This window comes from Gigantopelta aegis, unplaced genomic scaffold, assembly GCF_016097555.1.
Source record: "Gigantopelta aegis isolate Gae_Host unplaced genomic scaffold, Gae_host_genome ctg5217_pilon_pilon, whole genome shotgun sequence".
Lineage (NCBI taxonomy): Eukaryota > Metazoa > Mollusca > Gastropoda > Neomphalida > Peltospiridae > Gigantopelta > Gigantopelta aegis.
The window spans coordinates 32,247-54,428 of record NW_024534289.1 but is presented as its reverse complement, the minus strand read 5'-3'; the positions used below and the strand labels follow the sequence as shown (position 1 = coordinate 54,428).

Below are 22,182 nucleotides of genomic sequence, written 5' to 3'. Positions count from 1 at the left end.
CAAGTTGGAGGAAGTGGAAGAGTTATTTCAGAAACCATACTTCATGTCATTGTGTTCATCTGGGGAGAATGATTATATTAGACTTTCTAATGATCCACTTAATGATTAAATTTCGTTTGTTTTTTAAAAATAAAAAATAATAACAATCACAAGCTTATCACATGATTATCACATGACTAGATTGGATATTTGATAACAAATTTTAACTCCTACGATAGTAATATATTTTTTTTCAGCGTCTTCTTTGCTTGTTCCCTTCAATCCATTCCAAGCATCCCACTTGTATTTCCCCTTTCAAATCAAACATACCAGGACGAGTTTTGTTGCAGTCACCTACTGACGCTTGCTTGAAGTACCTGTAGAGATCAAGTAGTTCCTCATCTGTTGGTTTGATAGCTAGTTTTTTAACATCTTCAGCAGCTTTTTGGAACTGTTCACTGTTGGACATTTTGGCATAATATTGAAAACTGTAAAAATATACAAAAAAAATTAGAAATTTATGACTACTACCTTTACCTTTCCTGCAGTGATATGACCCTTTCAGTATTGTTCGTATGATTGATTACACGTGAAAGGTCGTGGGTAGGAACTACTGCGCATGCTCAAAAAAGGCTCAATCAAAGGAGCACATGGTGTCTGAAAATTGAAGATTAACAAAATGGTGGTCATATACTTTGTTGTATTCCATATTATAAACTCTACTATTCCTGTCTTTGTAGCCGCCCAAACAGCAACAACAAAAAGGAGGCAAGCACAAAGTCAGAAAAAGCCGGCTGCAGCTAAGCCTGGTTCAGGTGCAAAGCCAAAAGAAGGTATCCTTATATCATTATATTCGACATTACTTATTTATAATGACTCTCGTAGAAATGGTCTAAAGGAAAAGTTCGTGATAAACTTAACAATCTTTGCCATGTTTGATAAGGCAACATATGACAAACTAAAAAAGGAAGTCCTAGTTATAAGCTCATTACACCTTCAGTCGTCTCAGAGAGGTTAAAATATACGTGTCTCATTAGCTCTCGTCGTGGACTGCAAGAACTGTTAGCACAAGGTGTCATTAAGGAAGTGTGTAGACACCACACACAGGTGATCTACACAAGAGCACCAAAAGGTGAGGAGACTTAAACTGAACTGATCTTTGATAAAGTGTCTTTGAAATTTCAAGTCTTTAAAAATAATTATGTTCATTTTACATTAAGTGATTTGTTATTATAAACGGTTACCCAGTTCCCATGACAACCAGTCCTTTTCTTTTTGAGGGTAGCATTTTCTGTTTGTAGTTGCTTGATTTGTGTTTCATATCTAATATAAAATGGATGAATAAAAGGAGAAATGGATACATAACTAGAATGGATGTATGGTTAAGATATGGACAGGGTATCTTCTAGAAGGATACATAGTTGGAAAGTAGATTTAATTAATTAAATTAATTTAGCACACTAAAATTCATGAGACATGATTTAGTGTGTAATGATAAATGATGCATGGTAAGAGAATGGATGTATAAGTTAGGATATATACCTTTTAAGTTCGTTATTTTTGTGACAATATAATATCAAAATGTTGACAATAAATGATGATGACTTGAAGGTGTTAAATTGTTAGAGAAGTCAGTGTATTGTTGACTCTAAGACAATGCAACAAACCAGTAGTGCCTTGTTCTCCAAACTGTTTTTCTGACAAATCCAGACATTGTAAAGTTCTATAAATATAAATATTAATAATTGTTAATAACTAGGGGAAGTGCTTTACTGATTAAATTCCAATGTATCGCATAATGTTAGTATTCCGCTATCACAAATTGTGTTGCCATGGAGACACAAGAAACTGAGACTGGTATTACTAACATTGCTTGTGCTAATGGGTAACATCCCTCATCAGATATTCCACATCGAGACAGATCTAGCTTTTGTAATGTTGATGTCTTTTCTAATGCCTTACTGATAAGCTCCACCCTTTCATTACCAATAGCAACATTACCACTCAATATTATTTCTGTTAAATTTTTCTAAATACTTTGCTAGTATTGCCACACCCACTTTAGTGATATTGCATGATTTAAGGGACAGTATTTTTAAATGAAGGGTGTGGTTTAAGGAATAAGAAAGCACTTTAATACCCTCATCTCCTATGTTCCTGTTGTTATCTAATACCAATTGTTCAATGTTACCATATTTGGTAATGAGGGTAGCAATAGCCTTGACTCCTGTAATATCAATATCATTTGATGACAAATTTAGAGTTATCAATGAGGGATGTGTCTGAAGTGACGTCATTATCTTAGCCACACCTACTCCAGTAATTCCACTTTGTGAAATGGTTAGTTCAGACAATGTAGTGCAATTTCTGGTTGCATAGCAACCTGGAAAGCACCATTGTCTTGGATACACAGGTCATGGAGGTCCAACTGAGTCCCATAGATTGCAAATGATGTTAGACAAGAGAGAGGCAATAAGTGTGCTATCTTAGTAGCTCCTAGTGACGAGACATTGTTTAATTTTAATGTCAGTGATTGGAGGGTGTGGTTTTGATTTAATATATTAAGAACATTTCCAATTCCTTCATCGCTACATTCTGTTAATTCAAGTGTAAGACTCTTTATTGACTTGTTACCATGGAGACCATCTTGACATAATTGAACCAGCTCAATGTCCGGTAGTGGAGAGACTAGAGTAAGTTCCTCTAAGAATTTAGAAAGTTTTTATCTTACTTAGTGTCACGTGAGCTTCCTCTAGATTAGTAACTGTTAACTGGAGGCTTTTTTCTCCCTTACACTCTTCTGTGATATGATTGTACTCCATTTCTGCAGAAAGAAGGGTGGGGCTTATTAATTAACGCCTGGGCGTGGTGTATTAATAATTGCATAGTAGACTGTTCAATGATTTTCTATTAATAATATAATATGTCTGTTAAGTTAGAATTTTATAAACGATTGGGAAACGATAAGGAATTAGAAGATGACAATAATTTTATAGAGAAGATTGAGTTACAAGATTATTCTAATGATTCTAATATTAAAGGGGTAGTCCACCAGGCAGTGATATTTCAGACAATGAAGGTGATAAAAGTCTCCTTATTGGATCACATGATGATGGAGTGTATAATGATTATGAAGTAGTTCTTTCAACTGTTGGATTTGGTTTATTTCACTTACTGTTCATAGCAGGTTTTGGACTAGCTAATGGAGCTGATGCTATTGAAGTTCTTTCCATTTCATATACATTACCATTTTTACGTCTTCCTACAGAGCTGGGTATTATCCACTGGCAAACTGGTTTGTTAAGTTCAACAATTTTCCTTGGATTGTTAATAGGTGGTTATATGTTGGGAGGTTTAGCTGATATAACAGGACGAAGATTAACTTTGATGATGTCATTATTTGTTAACAGTATATTTGCCTTTGCCTCTGCTTTCTCTCCCAATTTCTATGTTTTATTGATATTGAGATTTTTTAGTGGAATAGGGTAAGTCGTTCTTCCATTTTATAATGCTATATTAAACCATTGCATCATTATGATGTCATAGATATGTGTTAGTGTTATGTCTATAATGTGTTAGTTTGTGTCACATGACCGAATACTTATACAGTTTAGTAATATTGTCATTATCCAACCTCTAAATTAATTCTACATTATATCATATATAGTAACACAAGGTAATATAATTGATATCTTTTTCATGTAATTATCTTGTCCTATTACATCATAATGATGTCATTGTTTTATGTCTCATAGAGTGGGTGGTTCGTTACCAGTAATAGGACCATATGTATCAGAATTTGTGAAGCTCGTTATAGGGGGAGTTACCTCGGAATATATGGTGGTTCTTGGATTGTTGGAGCTGTTTTTGTGGAGGCATGGCCTGGGCTCTCTTACCTCATCAATCAAGTGGTTTACAGATAGGAGATATCCCTGTACATATCTGGCGAGTATTTTTATTTATCTGTGCTATTCCTTCATTAGTTGGAGCAATAGTGTTTATTTTTATGCCAGAGAGTCCAAGATATTTACTAGAGGTATGTGATAATGATTTAGTCTAATTTAACTTAATTTTTTATTTCATTGTATTGTTTTTTGTTTGTAGGTCAAAAAAAGAGAAAGATGCACTCAATGTATTAAAGTGTATGTATTATATAAATAACTTTTGGAAGAATAAACCTTTTCCAGTATGTTAATACTTGCTAGATTTGTTGTGTAGACCATCCTTTCTTTCTTTCTTTCTCTCTATCTCTCTCCCTTTCAGATCAAACGTATACAAATTGAAGGCTTAACAAAATATAAAAGTGATCCTAGTATTAAATCTTTCTTTAGAAAACTTCCCAAGAAACTTTGTAGAGATCCTAAAACGAACATCAAAATTGTATCGTACAAAAAACCTCCTTCGTCCAACATTATTATTAATGATAATATATACTTGTTTATCTTTTGGGTAAGTTTTAAACAATTTATTTGTCATGTGACTGTCATGTGACTTGTCTAGATCATATGGTGTACTTTTTTGGTTCCCTTCATATATTGACCAACTGACACAAAATAAACAAGCCACACCCATTAATGCTGCCTGTAATGGTACCCTTGCTAATACCACTCAACTTCCATCTGATAACTACCTATGTCATTGTCCTCTAACACACTATATCAATGTAACTGTTGATAAAGAAATGATTAACAAATGGTGGGTGTGGAATGCAACATTTACTGACACCTCATTACTAGATGGTCATTATAAGAGGGTGTGGTTTGAGAGCATGATTTGGAAAGAAATTTTGATTCATAATGTTACATTTGATCAGATGATATTCTATAACTCAACATGGAAGTCTGTTTCACTAGTTAATGTGACATTTAACAACTCCATATTGTGTGGTATATCAGCAGAAGTGGAGTCCATGTCACTAAAATCAGTTCATTTTATTGACACTGTAATTAATGGACAAAAAATGAGGAACTTCCCCCATGATCTTGTACAAGACTTGTTTAATAGTTCAACTTGGAATGACACATATTGTCTCACTAATATGTCTAGCCCTAGTTGTGTTGAAGATGATATATCTCCTGATTATAAGACAGAGTACTTTCATGATTTCATCATTACATCATCTGGTTTAATTGGTATTTGTCTATCGTCCATTGCTGTTTACTTCCTCTTACGTTCTTTTTTGTTGGGTATGTATCCATTGTTATTTTTATAGATCCATTATCACATCCATCTATCCATTTAGCATTCTCATTAGGCGTGTCTGCCATGTTTGTTTTCTTATTATATATTGTACATACTGAAATTGGAGCTGTCATTATTTTGTCAATATTTAAAACAATTCTCTCTTCCATGTTGGAATATCACTACTATAATAGTAGCAGATCTCTATCCAACTTCTCTAAGGTATCTTCATATTTATACCATTATCAACCAATATGACATGATATAGGTGTAGGAACAGGGGGGCATAGGGGGCACGTGCCCCCCCCCCTCCCAATATTTTTGGTATATTGTGAGATGGTCAACTGATTTATATTAGCCACTTTTCAATCCTATCCTCATAATACAATTTACACCTGTAGATGTACATTTTATGTAAAACATTTCAAAAATTTTTGTCAGTATAAATGACAGAAGGTTTTATTTTGGTTGTTTTTGAAATACTTCATTGTTAAACTGAACAATGTTAAAATGTTACATATGCCCCCCCAATGACAAATTGTTCCTACACATATGACATGATGATATCATATATTATAATTATATAATTTAATATAATCTTTTACTCCTTCACTTTTTAATAATTTATATTCTATATTATCATTCCATTATTTTATTCATTCATATAAAAATCTGTATATTTAATAATCTTTCATAATAATAATTATATATTTAATAATCTTTCATTCAATTTTTCATTGCATCAATTAACAATGACATCATAACATAATATTTGACAAATATTATGTTATGATGTCATTGTTAATACCTTATATATAATATATAGCAATTATTCTCTCTATTCTAAGATCCACAGCATCAGGAGTACATCTATTAATGGTCAGAATAGGTGCCATTGTAGGGACTTATACTTTTGTATGTTCTCATATTCCAGTCTTACAGTACCTGTCCTGACAACAGCTGGTTTGTTAAGTATAGGAGCATTTATGTCATTATTTTTACCTTGGTCTACAAGAATGACAGCTCTAAAATAAAAAATAATATTTACAGTAATTTAAATTAACATTTTAAAATTATAACATTTGTATGATGATATTTTTCCATTGTGTTTACAATCATTGCTAAGTATAAGGGCTTTGTGAATAAATATTAATATAACTATAATTTGATTTAAGATGATATAAACCATTTTGTTTTAAATGAAATGAATTCAAAAGATATTTGTTTAACTCTTAAGAGCTCTGTCATGAAAAATTTGGTCCTTGGTGCAAAATTTGGACCTAGGTCCAAATTTTGCAACATTCAACATTTGGACCCAAGGGTGTCAGTTAACTTTTTAAAAATAAAAAAACTAACAAACTAAAAAACTAACAAACAAGCTATATATAAATCAGAAAAAACATATTTTAAAAAAACTAACAAACTAAAAAACAAGCTATATATAAAATAAAAACAAGCTATATATAAAATAAAAAAACTAACAAACTAAAAAACAAGCTATATATAAATCAGAAAAAGAGAAAATTGAGAAAAAAACTATAAAAGCTATATATAAATCAGAAAAGAGAAAATTGAGAAAAAAACTATAAAAGAGAACAACAAACTATTTTAAGAATAAAAACATTTTAAAACCTTTGAAACTAAAGTTAAGATTGACTTATTTTAGTGAAAACGTTTTTTAGAAAAAACTATAAAATATTAAAGACAAAACTTTAGAAAAAAAATTAAAAAATATTAGAAAAAAATAAAAAAATTATATAGAAAAAATATAACAGTATAACAGAAAAAATTAAAAATATATAACAGAAAAGAATGTAACAAACTATAAGAAAGAGAGAGAGAAAACTATAAAATATAAACAAAATGACACCTAAAAATAAGAAATATAAAATAAAACTGTCTCTGTAGTTGAAGAGTCCTCAAGAAGTCCAGTGAAAATCTCCAATCCACCAAGAAGTCCAGTGAAAGTCTCCAATCACCAAGAAGTCCAGTGAAGGTCTCCAATCCACCAAGAGGTCCATGGCCAGTGAAAGTCTCCAATCCACCAATAGTACGTAGGAAAGAGAAGATAGAGAGTTCCCAAAAGTCCAGTCAGTCCACAAGTTGAGAACATAGAGGGAGAAAGAGAAGAATAACAACTGGATACTAAAGAATGGATGAAAAGTGGATGGATGGATGGAAAGACAGCTCACCTTTTTCACCAGTGCTGCTCCTGCAGGGAAAGAAAAAGAGAGTAGTTATGAACTGTTGGTGAATGAATGAATGGATGGACAGAGAGTGAAGAGAGACAGAGGAAGTGAAAAAGGACCACCAACCTACACACACACAGCACACACGCACGCACCCTAGAAGATCAGAGCTCCCCCCCGCCACTCGGCGGCCTGAGATATTAAAAAAAAATTTTTTTTAGGCCGCCGAGCGGCAGGAGGGAGATAATTTTTAGGGATTGTATGAGTGTGTGTATGATGTATAGGCTGAATAGCCCAAAAAAAAAATAAAATAAAATAAAAAAGAAGAGGAAAGAAGGCTTGAAGGAAGAAGAGAGAAGAGGATGTACAGGAGAGCGACTCATCTTTTTCATCAAGAGAACATCAGAGAACTGAGAACAATCAATCCATCGGTGAACTGAGAAGAATCAAAATATCAGTGAACTGGAACAATCAATCCATCAGTGAACTGAGAACAAGCAAAATATCAGTGAACTGAAAACAGTCAATCCATCAGTGAACTGAGAACAATCAATCCATTGGAGAACTGAACAATCAAAATATCAGTGAACTGAGAACAATCAATCCATTGGAGAACTGAACAATCAAAATATCAGTGAACTGAGAACAAGCAAAATATCAGTGAACTGAAAACAGTCAATCCATCAGTGAACTGAGAAACAATCAATCCATTGGAGAACTGAACAATCAAAATATCAGTGAACTGAGAACAATCAATCCATTGGAGAACTGAACAATCAAAATATCAGTGAACTGAGAACAAGCAAAATATCAGTGAACTGAAAACAGTCAATCCATCAGTGAACTGAGAACAATCAATCCATTGGAGAACTGAACAATCAAAATATCAGTGAACTGAGAACAATCAATCCATTGGAGAACTGAACAATCAAAATATCAGTGAACTGAGAACAAGCAAAATATCAGTGAACTGAAAACAGTCAATCCATCAGTGAACTGAGAACAATCAATCCATTGGAGAACTGAACAATCAAAATATCAGTGAACTGAGAACAATCAATCCATTGGAGAACTGAACAATCAAAATATCAGTGAACTGAGAACAAGCAAAATATCAGTGAACTGAAAACAGTCAATCCATCAGTGAACTGAGAACAATCAATCCATTGGAGAACTGAACAATCAAATATCAGTGAACTGAGAACAAGCAAAATATCAGTGAACTGAAAACAGTCAATCCATCAGTGAACTGGAACAATCAATCCATCAGTGAACTGAGAACAAGCAAAATATCAGTGAACTGAGAACAATCAATCCATTGAAGAACTGAACAATCAAAATATCAGAGAACTGAAAACAATCAATCCATCAGTGAACTGAGAAGAATCAAAATATCAGTGAACTGAAAACAATCAATCCATCAGTGAACTGAGAACAAGCAAAATATCAGTGAACTGAAAACAGTCAATCCATCAGTGAACTGGAACAATCAATCCATTGGAGAACTGAGAACAAGCAAAATATCAGTGAACTGAGAAGAATCAAAATATCAGTGAACTGAGAACAATCAAATCCATCAGAGAACTGAGAACAAGCAAAATATCAGTGAACTGAGAACAATCAATCCATCAGAGAACTGAGAACAAGCAAAATATCAGTGAACTGAGAACAATCAATCCATCAGAGAACTGAGAACAAGCAGAGAACTGAGAACAAGCAAAACATCAGAGAACTGAGAACAATCAAAGACGAGTCGTAGCGACGAAGACCCACGAGGGGTCTGTGAACTTGTATAACCTTGAAACATGAAGTCCTTTTATGTTATCAAGTCATCTCTGTCATACTTCATTTTGACAAACACAAGGCACAAACACGCGACAATTTGGCGGGAAATGCTAGCACACTACCACTATGTAATTTTTTGGCTCGTCAGACGTGTGCTAGTGGCTGATATTTCCCGCCATAATGGTGGTCACGCGTTTCCTTGCTAGGTGTGTACGCGTGATTTTGATATATTCCCGATGTCATTTAATTTCTGTTTTAATATTTATTTTAATCAAGTTCTTGTTTAGATATTTCCTTTAGGCATTAAAATTAACGTTTATCATTTAATTTGCTGTTTGTTAACAATTTAAATTTAGGGTTCGGTGTCTATCAATACACACGAATTTTATTTTTAATACACACACATATGATAAAATTGTATTGAAATACTTCAATTTACTAGTGCTGATGAAAAATATAGATGTGTGCTAACTGTGCTTTTTATTATTGGACTCTCCTTGAATAGACTGGAGACCTTTCAATTTCCTGACAAGATGAACTCTGAAGCAAGAGCACCAAATATAGATACTTACCATTAGTATCATCAAAAGGTTTATAGCCATTTCATCTAACAAAATGTACAATTGTCCCATTTCGTCTAAAAACTTTTAAATGATTTAAATAACAGTAATTACAAAGATACCCAATGGCTATACTCTAAGAAGTTCTTGTAATGTATAATTTCCTGCTTCAAGCTTTTCTTTAATAGTTTTCAGTCTGTTCTCGTGGTTTCTGTACTTTCTTTTCCTTCTTCTTGGAAGTCCTCCTGCAGCCAGCTGCATTAAAGTGACTTCTGTCACAGCTTGTTCAGACTTAAAAGGGTGACTGCCTCGTAAATCTCATGGTTTCTGTACATGGTTTCTTACTGTTCAAGACATCAAAGCCTTTACACTAGTATTAGTTCTTTGGAATAAGAATTCCATCTCCTTACTATTAGACAAAATGGGACATTTGTACATTTTGTTAGACGAAATGGGATTAGACAAAATGGCATGACACCCATCAAACTGACAATAATTCTATGTTTTGTAAAATAATATTAAATATTCAGGATATTCAGGAAAATTTGCAATATCAAATTAATTTCGTATGTTGAGTAGACTGCTACTCTTGCTAATCAAACAAGAGACAAACACACCATTATAAGCATTAATTAGACAGAGTCCAAAACAGAACTCTTCTGGACTAATACCCATTCCAATGTGACATTAACAATGTCAAAAAGGAGTAATCTAACATTAATATTAGTTTCATTAAAGTGTACTTGGTCACTGATATAAATATTGAACCCACAGTTTGCTACTGTTTATTAATAGCAGAAGTATTGTAAATGAAATCATTAACAGCACAGAAGCTTTTGAAAGATGCCTATCCAAACATTGATGGATGTTTTGCAAATGTTTGTGGGGTTTTTCATTAGCTTTTCCCACATCTCTTTGTGGCGGGCAAACCCTAACACAAATAACCTATATTCAACATCAATTAAGGGACCACCTTTGTCACTGTCTTGAAAATAATACAATTAACCCATTCCCCTGCCAGTGGTGAAAAAAGAAAGTAAAACAATGTGTTGTTGATATTAATTAGGAGTATACTACAAGTGTCGTCAAGCAGAAGGAGGTAGAATGATTAAGTGCGAAGGCTGCAAAGACTGCATGATATTATGAAGACTGTGTTGAAGTCTCAAGTGTCATTTGGCAGACCAAGAGGCACATATCATGGATATGTGACACTTGTGTAAAAACTCTTAATTAATTGTAACATTACCTATATAATATAACCTATAATTGCATAACATATGCTGTCTTTATTTAAATAGACATAACATATATATATATCACTAATCACAAAGAAGATAAATTATATCATTGATCCTCCTACAATATGTTAGATCACTCCCTAGGATAATAAAATATATTATATTATTATTAAAAGGAATTCAATTTCTAATTGAAAGCTCACAAGTTCCAACACACTCTTTTCTAAAAACCTATCTAATGATATAGTTGAAGTTCTCCCATAGGGGTTCCAGTAAAACAATACTATCATTCATTAACAATACTAGCAAGTTTTTAAGGATGTTAACAACAGATCATATGCTGCCCATAAGGAGACCTAGGACCAAATTTTGCTGCAGAAAGAGGACCTATCTCTGGGAACAAATTTTGCAGTATAAGTCCAAATTAGGCAGCAAAATTGGGCCCTAGGTCAAATCTGGAATGCAAAAATGGACCTAGGTCCAATATTAACTAGGAACAAAGTTTCCATAACAGTTCCAATGGATGTATGGGTACCAATACGGCTTCGTATAAGCCACGTGGTTAAGGGGCGGTCCTTTTAATTAATTATTAATGACTTGAGGACGTGGCAGGTACTCAAACAATAGAACCATCTTTTGTGTTTAGAGAAGAAGACTGAGTAATATAAAAATGGTCAGTTAATAATATAGATGGTTTCTATAACATCACATACTACAATAACATATATTAAACTAGTAAATAGAGAAGAACATACAATGATATTATATTGTGTTGTTAAATGATGTTGTTCCTCTAATTACAGGTATTATTAGCAGCTGCAATTTGTACCAAACAAGGGAAAGGTCAGTGATATATTACTATTAAAACCTAAAAAATCATTAATGATTAATGGGCATAAATAGAATGACACTTGTCAATCCTTTTGTCTAACCCTTCTCTATAATAGCTTTTATTATCAAGACAATTTGTTGAAATGACAAGATCACGTATTGAAGGTCTTCTAGCAGCCTTCCCTAAACTCATGAACACTGGAAAACAACATACATTTGTAGAAACAGAGAGTGTGCGATATGTATATCAGCCCTTAGAACAATTGTACATGTTACTTATCACCACGACAACCAGTAACATCTTGGAAGATTTAGAAACATTGAGATTGTTTTCACGTGTGGTAAGATTTTCTGGTTGGTTCTATTTAATGTAATCTCTCTCTCTCTCTCTCTCCTCTCTCTCTCTCTCCCTCCCCCTCTCTCTCAAGATACCAGAATACTGTCATTCATTGGATGAACAAGAAGTCACTGATAATGCATTTGATTTGATATTTGCTTTTGACGAAATTGTTGCCCTTGGTTACCGTGAATCTGTTAATTTAGCTCAACATACGTACTTTCACTGAAATGGACAGCCATGAAGAACGGGTCTATGAAGCCATGAGAAAAGTATGTACATCATGTTTGACCCTGTCTTTGTGACTCCACCCTCCAATTATAGTCTCAAGAACGGGAGGCAAAAGAAGAGATGAAAAGACGGGCTAAAGAATTACAGCAAGCTAAAAAAGAAGCAAGAAAGGATTTAAATCTTATGGAGGAGGTTATGGAGGTGGTATCAGTTCACAGGATTATGGACATGGAAGTTATATGCCAGCAGCTGAGTCCTATGAACCTGCTCCTAAATCATCTCAAGCCAAGTGGGTGTGGTCAATATATTGTTATAAGGTCGTCTTTTGCATATTGTCCTCCGGAATAAGGCAGTACTGTTTCCCTTAATAACAGTACTGTAAAAGTAGGAGGGACAGTAATTAATTAGTGGGTGTGGTTACTGTAGTCATCGTATATTATTGGTACATCTATCCACTGACTTACAAATCTTTATGATGTTTCCATAGTCTCAATCCTATATCACCATGGTTTCATTCTGAAGCAACTTAGACCCATTTTTTTATCTAGTCTCATTCCCTATACCACTCGCCATTACCTTACTGATTTCATTCCCTATTCTTTAGTCTCATTCCTATAATTGTATTTGTATATTATATTATTATTCTTAAATTATATATCTATTTCTCTAGACATTTAGGCTCTGGAATGAAACTAGGTAAAAAATCAAAGGATGCTGATTTCATTTGTTGACAAATTACTATCAGAAGGAGAAAGTAAGAGAGAGAGAGAGAGAGAGAGCGAGAGACTCAATGACTCCACCTACTTTTATTAACTAGGAGTTATAAATCCTACTGCACCACGTCAATCCAGTGCTGTAGCTAAAGTTTCAAACAGCTGGTACTCCACAATCAATGTAAGTCTGTTTTTGTCTACTTAAGATACTCAAATAGATATTATTATAGTATATGTTGTTAGAACATTTAGACTCTTAGTATTATAAACATCACTTTGAGGAGGACTAGAGTATTCTTCATTCGTATATAACATCAATAATATTCTCCTTTACTATTGTACTGAGAGTAGACATGGTTCTATTACCATGATAGTAGAGGAGTAAGAAGGCGTCTATTATATCAAGTTACTGGGGCTTCATTGAACTACGATATTAATATAATTGTCTTGTCCTTTGTCTACTATACCCATAGTGAAAGGTAGTCTGGTGTATAAGTTCATTTTTTCTTGAGAAAAGATGTGATATGTACACTGATATCACTGTGTCTAATAAATCTTGGAATTGTTTTATCATAACAGTGTATCTATTATTACCTATTACGAGAATTACTACTTATAGACTTGGCAAGAAAACAAGATGTGGTCAGATAAACATCATAATTACAACATTTAGAACTTTTTGTTCCAACTTAAGTGAAAATATCAGACTATTTTTTGCCGTGGGGCATGATAGGATGGGGACGAGACTAAGTACCTTATAGCCACACACCCACTTTGATTATTCAGGATTTTTTTTAATTGTAGTTTTCTCTAAAGCTCATGTTTTTATTCTATATATGTAACCATAAATACAAAAAATGGTACCTAACATGCAAACAGATTTCAAACAAACACTTACCTATAAGTTGTTGCTATGCGGCCATCTTGAACAGGAAGTTATTAAAATTCAATTTATGACAAGCCTGATGGCTGACTTTATGAATACCAAATTACATTGACTTCCTACTCAAGATGGACATGTAGCAACTATTTCTATACAAGTGTTTGTTTCAAAATTTGTTTGCGTGTTAAGTATCATTTTCATATTATGGTCATATATTTCTATTGTTTCCTGTTATACTAATTACATGTTATTTATTAGATGTTACATAATTACTAACTAGTCTATTAATTTATGGATAATAGGGAATGTTAATAGAGGTGTTAGAGACTAGTCATTAGAAACATTTATTGTATTTATTATGCCTATTAAAGATAAAATATGGGTGTGGTTAGTAGTTTATTGCCTGTTAAAGGTCAAATTATGAATGCGGTTAATAGTTATGCCTATTAAAGATCAATTATGGCGTGGTTAATAGTTATTGAATTATGTGCCTGTTAAAGATCAAATAATGGGTGTGGTTAGTAGTTATTGCCTGTTAAAGGTCAAATTATAAGTGTGGTTAATAGTTATTATATTATTTGCCTATTAAAGATCAAATTATGGGCATGGTTAGTAGTTATGGAATTATGTGCCTGTTAAGATCAAATTATGGGTGTGGTTTTGCCTGTTAAAGATCAAATTATAAGTGTGGTTAATAGTTATTATATTATTTGCCTATTAAAGATCAATTATGGTGTGGTTAATAGTTATGGAATTATGTGCCTGTTAAAGATCAAATAATGGGTGTGGTTAGTAGCTACTACTCCACCATTAGTCTAGTGACGTAACTGGTCATTTATTGTTTGTACTATAAGTGTGTTAATAAAAAACTAACACTCACTTTATAATTACTATAATCTATTGAACATGATATATTGTAAACCACATGTAGTCGTGGGAGATGATAACAATTTAAAGTGGGTGGTAGGAATAGTGATCTATGCTATTTGCAAACAGTTACATGTTAATGTGGCCATTATGTGGAAGTACTTTCAACAAAAAAGGAAATTTACAGTTAACCATATCCTGTATTCCTACTATGCATATGATATTATGTTACATTGATATATTTTGACATAAATTATTACTTTTTAGAGTCCATTTGAAGATAGGTGAACGTCTAACTGTAGTTGCTGGACGGGATGGTGGTCTTCAGGTCACAATGGAAATATTAGGAATGGTCACATTGAGGATTTCTGACGGGGAATTTGGACAAATAATGATTACTCTAGACCACAAAGAAGAGAGAGGCATACAGTTTCAGGTATGAAAATAGATTTTAAACTCTATTTAATATTGGAATACTATTGTCCCTTTGAATAATAGCTTAGAAATTACTTAAACAGTTTAATTAGATTACTGTGACATTTTTAGCTCAAATTTTGTTGCTCCATTAAGTCTAAGGATTTGCATTTTATGCTTACAAGGTCTTCTGTTTAAAGCTAGTTTGACTTACTTAGTTAATGATAAAACCGCAGTGTTCTATACAATGACTTTAATTGGAACAGTTACTAATGTGGTTAGTTAATGATGAATATTATTGTGTATTCTATCTTGAGTCAATTATCATTTTGTTAATAAAAATCTCTAAATAATAAAGACATAATGTCCACCCCCTCAACTGAAAATTTTTTTCTACCAAATGTTATGCTATTGTTTAACTGTTTTTTAACACATGTAATTTGTATTGTACATGTTCTATATACACACTGGACAAGAGTACATGACATTATCATTAATAACCAGTTAATTACTTGTATATGTACCAGATATTAACATATTAGATTTAGACATTAGATATACTGGGGATATAACACTTACTAAAAATGTGTTGCTCTATAATAGAAAGTAATGCATTGTAAATCAAGGTCTTTATTGGTGTATCTGTGCTTCTAAAATTTTGTTGAAAGATTAAAAATTTGTGTATAAAATAAATTATGGATCTATCTTCATAAGCTATTGGGCAAAAATGCTATCAGATTTGTTATTACTGGTAGTTATGTAATAGAATGAGGTTGGAGTAAAATTTGGTTTAAAAATTTCATGAGTATTGTTTCTTGAAGTGGTTAAAGTTTCACAAGGTGAAGCCAGGTCACAAAATTTTATCATTTTAAAGAAACAGGACAAGCGTAATTGTAATCTGATTGGTCAATAACAATGAAATTTACTATTTATTATGTATACTATTACATCATATTACATAACACAACACATTAGTCAGATCCCTTCTGTCAACTAATACAATAACATAACATGTATTTAAAAACATTACTGATTACTCTAATAATAGCTACAGGTCATAATTGTGTTATGAAATCGTTTTGGTGGGAAAAATTCTCCCCTTGTACATAGCAGACGGTGTATAGGTCATGTAGAGAAACCAATGTTTCTTATAGTAAATATAATAAGCCAAAAAATGCTTATGTGATGTAACAATACTTGTAGTATAATGTAATTACTCTCATTCCTAAGTTGTCTTTTTACTGGTTCATTAAATGGATGGGTTTATAATCTAATTAGTAACATTGATTAAATTATTGACTGGACATATATGTGTTTCCTGATGAGTAATGATTCACATTTATGATCAATTATTTTATCTATCTATATCAAATTACAAGTCCATCTGTGTCTTGATGGTACTTCATGATGTCTCACTTCTCTCACTCTTACTCACTTATCTGGTCAAACTGGTTTATATCCTAACATAGTTGTGGTCAATCCACTCCTAATTGTGTCAAGTGTTTCTTTTGGCAGCTGGTAATGCCCAATTGACAACGCCCTAATTAGTGAAACAATCTCCATGTACAAGTAGATCATGTAGATCATGTACAAATAGGTTAATGGGGTACAGTGATATCAAATACCTTATATAATTATCAATTACCTACATCATAATTATATCTACAAGTACATACCCTGTTAAAATATGCGTGTATATAATGTAACTTTGTTTGTTGTCTACATAATTATATTTGTTTTGATTATGTAGGATTTAAGTCACACCTATTGTTCTTTTTGTAGTAATAATAGTGTTAATTAAGGTGTCTTTCACGACATTATCAATATAGTAGCAGTAACCCTTAATATGATGTTAAGATACATCATTTAATATTGTGATATAAAGGATCATGAGACATAGCTCACATGTTGAGACATTATTCTAGAAGTATAATGAGCATTGCCTGCTATGATTATAATAGTGAACAAAAGTCTGACAACAATTAATGTATTATCTCTAGAGTAGAGGTGTCTTCCATATTGACTTTCCCATTCAGTTATATTGCTCTTTGAACTTCTTTTAAAATTGCTTGTCAGGTGAATTTTAAGGTCTTAACAATCAAATTGTGTGACTACTCTTTATGTACTACGTCTGTGACTTTAAGAATTTTTTCATTACATATATTTGCATGTATTATATATACATGTAATACTTGTACATGTATTACATGTATATTTTATACATGTAATGTGATGTTCAATGAGCAATTGAAGGAGACATTAGTACAACTATTTAATTACCTTTGATAATAGCTGAACATTCTTGATCTAATTACACTAAATACTTATGTATTATACGACTACAATTGATCAGAAGGGATACATATCTTAATGTTGTCATGGTAACAGATCGGTTATTTAGTTATGACCTTGAGTGTTGTTCATTGAACATACTTCAAAAACTGTTATTACTGTGTGAGCCATCAATATTGGTGTATTTTCTGTTCTCTCTCTCTGTCTCTTTTCTCTGTCTCTCTGTCTCTCTCTCTCTGTCTCTCTCTCTCTCTCTTCCTCTCTCTCTCTCTCTCTTCATCTCTTCTTTCTCTCTTCTCTCTCTCTAAGTGAGCGAAACTCTTTAACTAAGACAATTAACTTGATTCCACATAATTATTTTCATTTGCACTTTATCTCCATGAAACAGATAGGATACCTCATATCTCTAGAAACTAGAACTTTTTAGTGAACCTTTATATCTAATATGGCGTTCATTCAAAATGATTTTAAATTGATTATTAGATAATTATGATGTAACTATGATATCATTGTGATATCATTTCGAGAATGTGAAATAGTAGCTGTGGTTCTGCTTAATTAGATAATGGATTTTAAAATGGAACGTGAATGTCATTAATACCTTATGAATATCTTGTATAATCTGTCTGCCAGGTGTATTATTTTTATTGTGGGGGGAATGGGTGTAGTGCATGTTGCCCTCTTATGAGGAGGGTGCTCAGAAACGAAACAAATTATTGTTATTCCTCATTTTTTAGACATCAAATGTTGAAAGCGTCTCTTTCACGACAAAAAGCATTGTAGGGCTGAAGGGTGAAGGACGTAGCTTTTCCTATTGGTCAGGATATTGGAGTATTGAAATGGCGTTTACAGGACAAACAGATGATGCACTATTGCCTTTATTTAGTGGGTAGCTCACTGTGTGGTGTTCTGTCATTTCTCTCCCTTAGTATTTGTTTTTTCTATTCAGTTAACCATTCATCCCATTTATCTATTCAGTTAACCAGCATTCATATGTCTCGGCCTCCATCTATTCATTCTTTAGTTAACTGTTGGCCCATCAGAAAATGCTGGTACATGTGATGGTAAAGTAGAATACGAACCCTTCCAGAGATATGCTTGAATTAAACGATGTAGTCATCGCCATACCAGTCCCCCGTGAGTATTACATCCAATAAATTACAGCTGCTACTACCGTAATAACCTATTATCATGTTTTGTGGGGACACGTACCCAGCCATATATTACATACACATGTCTTGCAGGCGCGTGTTTTAATTCTATCTAAAACAATTCTATTATTCTATTACAGAGGATTCTCTATTTGTCTGTCACCCTCATTAGTTAAAAACCATCAAAGAACAAACTATTAATATTAAATGAAGTAGTAGTAGTTATACGAAAGAATTCTGTTGCTAATACTCAGACAGCCGGTTATGTTTTCAAACAGTCAAGATATTGTTGTCCACTAATTTCTCACTTGAAGTAGTTCAGGTCTCTCAGCTGTTAGCTTGAAAATACTACAGCACTATTCATAATTAGTTGAGTCTATAATAGAGAGTCTTTTTGAATGTGAATAGATGTCACTCTGTAATATTTTAACAGTGTGATAGAGATGTTTGTTAGAAGGTCGACCAGTGGTTGGTTGTATGTCCTCTCTATTAGTCCAATTGCTTGTCAGTTAAGTAATGTTATTATTAAGTATCTATAATGTCAAAACATTAACTAGGTTGTCTATAGATCTATTATTTTCCTGTAAAATATATTACATAATTATATTTTCCGGGTAAAACATGCACATACAATAAAAAATAATAGTAAATTTGTGGTTCTAATTAATTCAATTATCCTGAAAGATAACATATGTTTACTATGGGATGAATACCACAGCTTCATTAACGGTCAACTTCCATTGAGAAGAGCTTAATGACCACATTAACAACAATTCAATACTTTTAAGCTGACCACTAGTTGTGCCAATGGAGTCAGTTTGTCCTATGGGGGAGGGGTTACCATGGATACAATGAATTATATTGAGTAGGTTTGTTATATACACACTAACGCACCAGCTGCACTTATATTAATTAATCTCATTATTAATTAAACTATTTTAGCTATATTTTAATTATTTATGGATGTCTTCCAAGTACATACTATTATACATCCTCCCTATTTTACTAGAAGGGGTGGTTTTCTTGAAAGCAGACATTCAACCTCTCCATCCAGACCATGGAAGGCGTGAGCTCCTCCTCAAGTTCCTAATAGCATTAGCAAAGTTTTTTTAGAGGTGACAGTATTATTGTTGTGTGCTGTACTTAGGGATCTCATCCTTGAAAGGTTTGATGGGGAGCTGGAACATATGGTACATTAATATGAGTTTGGTATGTGGTAGTATGTACATAGTTTAGAGTCTTTAAGGTTGCTTAATGTGACAATAAATAATTTTTGTTTTCCATATATATGTGTTATGGTTAGTCTATTAATGGAGCCAACTAGCCCATATTTTTAATACCAAGTTTTTGTTTGTTGTGTAATGTTCTGATTATATGGTGTTTTGACATATATAGTAGTTGATATTAAAATATTTAGGTTGGACATTTGAAGTATATACCACAATGTGTGGGTGTGTTTGTGTGGAGAGAGAGAGAGAGAGAGAGAGAGAGAGAGGAGAGTCTGTTATAGACAATTAGAGAGTGTGTGATGATAATTAATGTTTATATAGGTGTAAGATGTGATGATGGTGTAGTGTTTACTTGTCACTATTAATAGCAGCTCATTTTGTCAGGTGGATCTAAGAAAGGTTGACATAGTTCATTTCTCAGCTTGTTTAGGTATGCCATATTATAAAAGTGTTTTAATCTTCTTATCTACAATATACTCCTCCCAGTGTTACAGCTGTATAGTAGAGAAATAGATGGATGGACTGACAGGCAAATAAACGGATAATAGTGGTGTGTCAGACAGACAAACAAGTGACCAATATCCTGTGTGTTACAGAAATGTTTTTCCATTATCCTAATAAGTCGGTAATGAGGTTAATTTGTTGTGGGTAACAGTGTCCATTAACTACCAGAAATGACTAGACTAATTGTGGCTAAGAGGAGGAGGGAAAGAAGTATAGTGTGGAGGAGACTTTGAGATTCTTGGATGCAAGTAGTCATTTCATTTTCCTAACTCTATTGTTAGGCTCATCTCTATGTTAGAATCACTATTTTATTTGGAGATACTATGGTCTTATAATTTCCCTTTTCCTCTTTTTACTTCAAAGTAATCATTTGGGACATTATCCTCTTAATAAACCCCACCAACCACCAGTTTACCATGACAAAAACACAGGGGCTTCCCACCGTAATCCTCTTATTGTGGTTGTTTACAGACACTAAATCAGTTCGCCATAGCAGCGGATTTTTTATTTTCCCTCAAACCAGCCTTTTGTAGTTACAGAGATTGGTATATTTAATGGGTTGTCATAGCGAGCTCAGGATGATATAATTAGTACTAGCAAATATCACTAATGGTGATGTAAATGGCCTTAAAGGACTTATTATTAGAGACAATTAATGTCAATTCTTGATAACAAAGAAGAATACAGACAGCAGGAACTATTAATATAAATAGGAATACAGTGCATCATCAAAATATTATACCAACAAGGACGGACCTGAAGACCTCTTGTCCATATGAGCTACTGGGCCTGTATAAAATATACTCATGCACCAGGATAAGAGTTGTCTACCTTGTCTTCCCCCCTCCCTCCCTTCCCCGAGAAAACTTATTCGTTACAAGTAAAAAAGGACAGACTCCTTTGTCTAGTGTTAGTCTTAAATGTTGATATTTCCTCTTAGTTGATGCTGTCACCTTAGCACGTGGTTAAAGGGGACCAGCTGACAGTCGAATCAAATTAACAGCCATAAAACGCTCGGGAATGCTACTCTGAACCCTAGGACTAGTTAATCTCATTATCACATGGCAGTGTGCACTTTGTGTTATAGTGCTTCAAAACAGACATTTAGAGTTAAGTGGCTTTAAAAAGGATACATGAAGCCAGAGTCAGGTTTATAATTGTGTTATAGAATGTGTAAATAAACAGGTGGACGCATGAATGGAAAACAGATTACAACCGAATGATTATAACAATATCCTAATTTTTTGACTACAATATACTGGAAATTTACTGAGTTTTACTGGAAATATCCTGACTTGTTACATGATCTAATTTGATCGATATTATTTAGTACTATGCAATAACAGTCTCATACTTTAACCTAACATGTGTTGTGTGTTACAGGATTTTATGTTCTTTCTATGTAGCTCTGGTGTCGGAGTTCCAGTAGTGGGTTGAGATTGATGGAGAATATCATTACGATAACTCGTAAACTATCTTGGTCAGTGGTGTATCCCTGTAATTGACTCTGATAACAAAACTGGTAGTCTTGAGTTTCTATTCCTGGTACTCTGACGATTCTTTCCAAGGCAAAGTCTCGTTGTGTCTCCTCGATTATATTGTCATATTGAGGTAAGAGACTCATTCCCATGTCTACCATTTTCTGTTCTGTTATTACTCATTGATTGTAATTTTTCAGTTTCAATTCCATTCCAAACATCCATATCTCATTGTCATTACACTAAAGATTTAGGAATCAGTGCTCTTATGATACCAGTTTCCAATACCAGTTTCCAATACTGGTTTCCAATACTGTCAT

General features: G+C 33.1%; 1 pseudogene; it reads left to right on the top strand.

Moving 5' to 3' along the window:
• Positions 1-531: 531 nt before the first annotated feature.
• LOC121366291 lies at positions 532-21,938 on the top strand (annotated as a pseudogene).
• Positions 21,939-22,182: the final 244 nt, after the last annotated feature.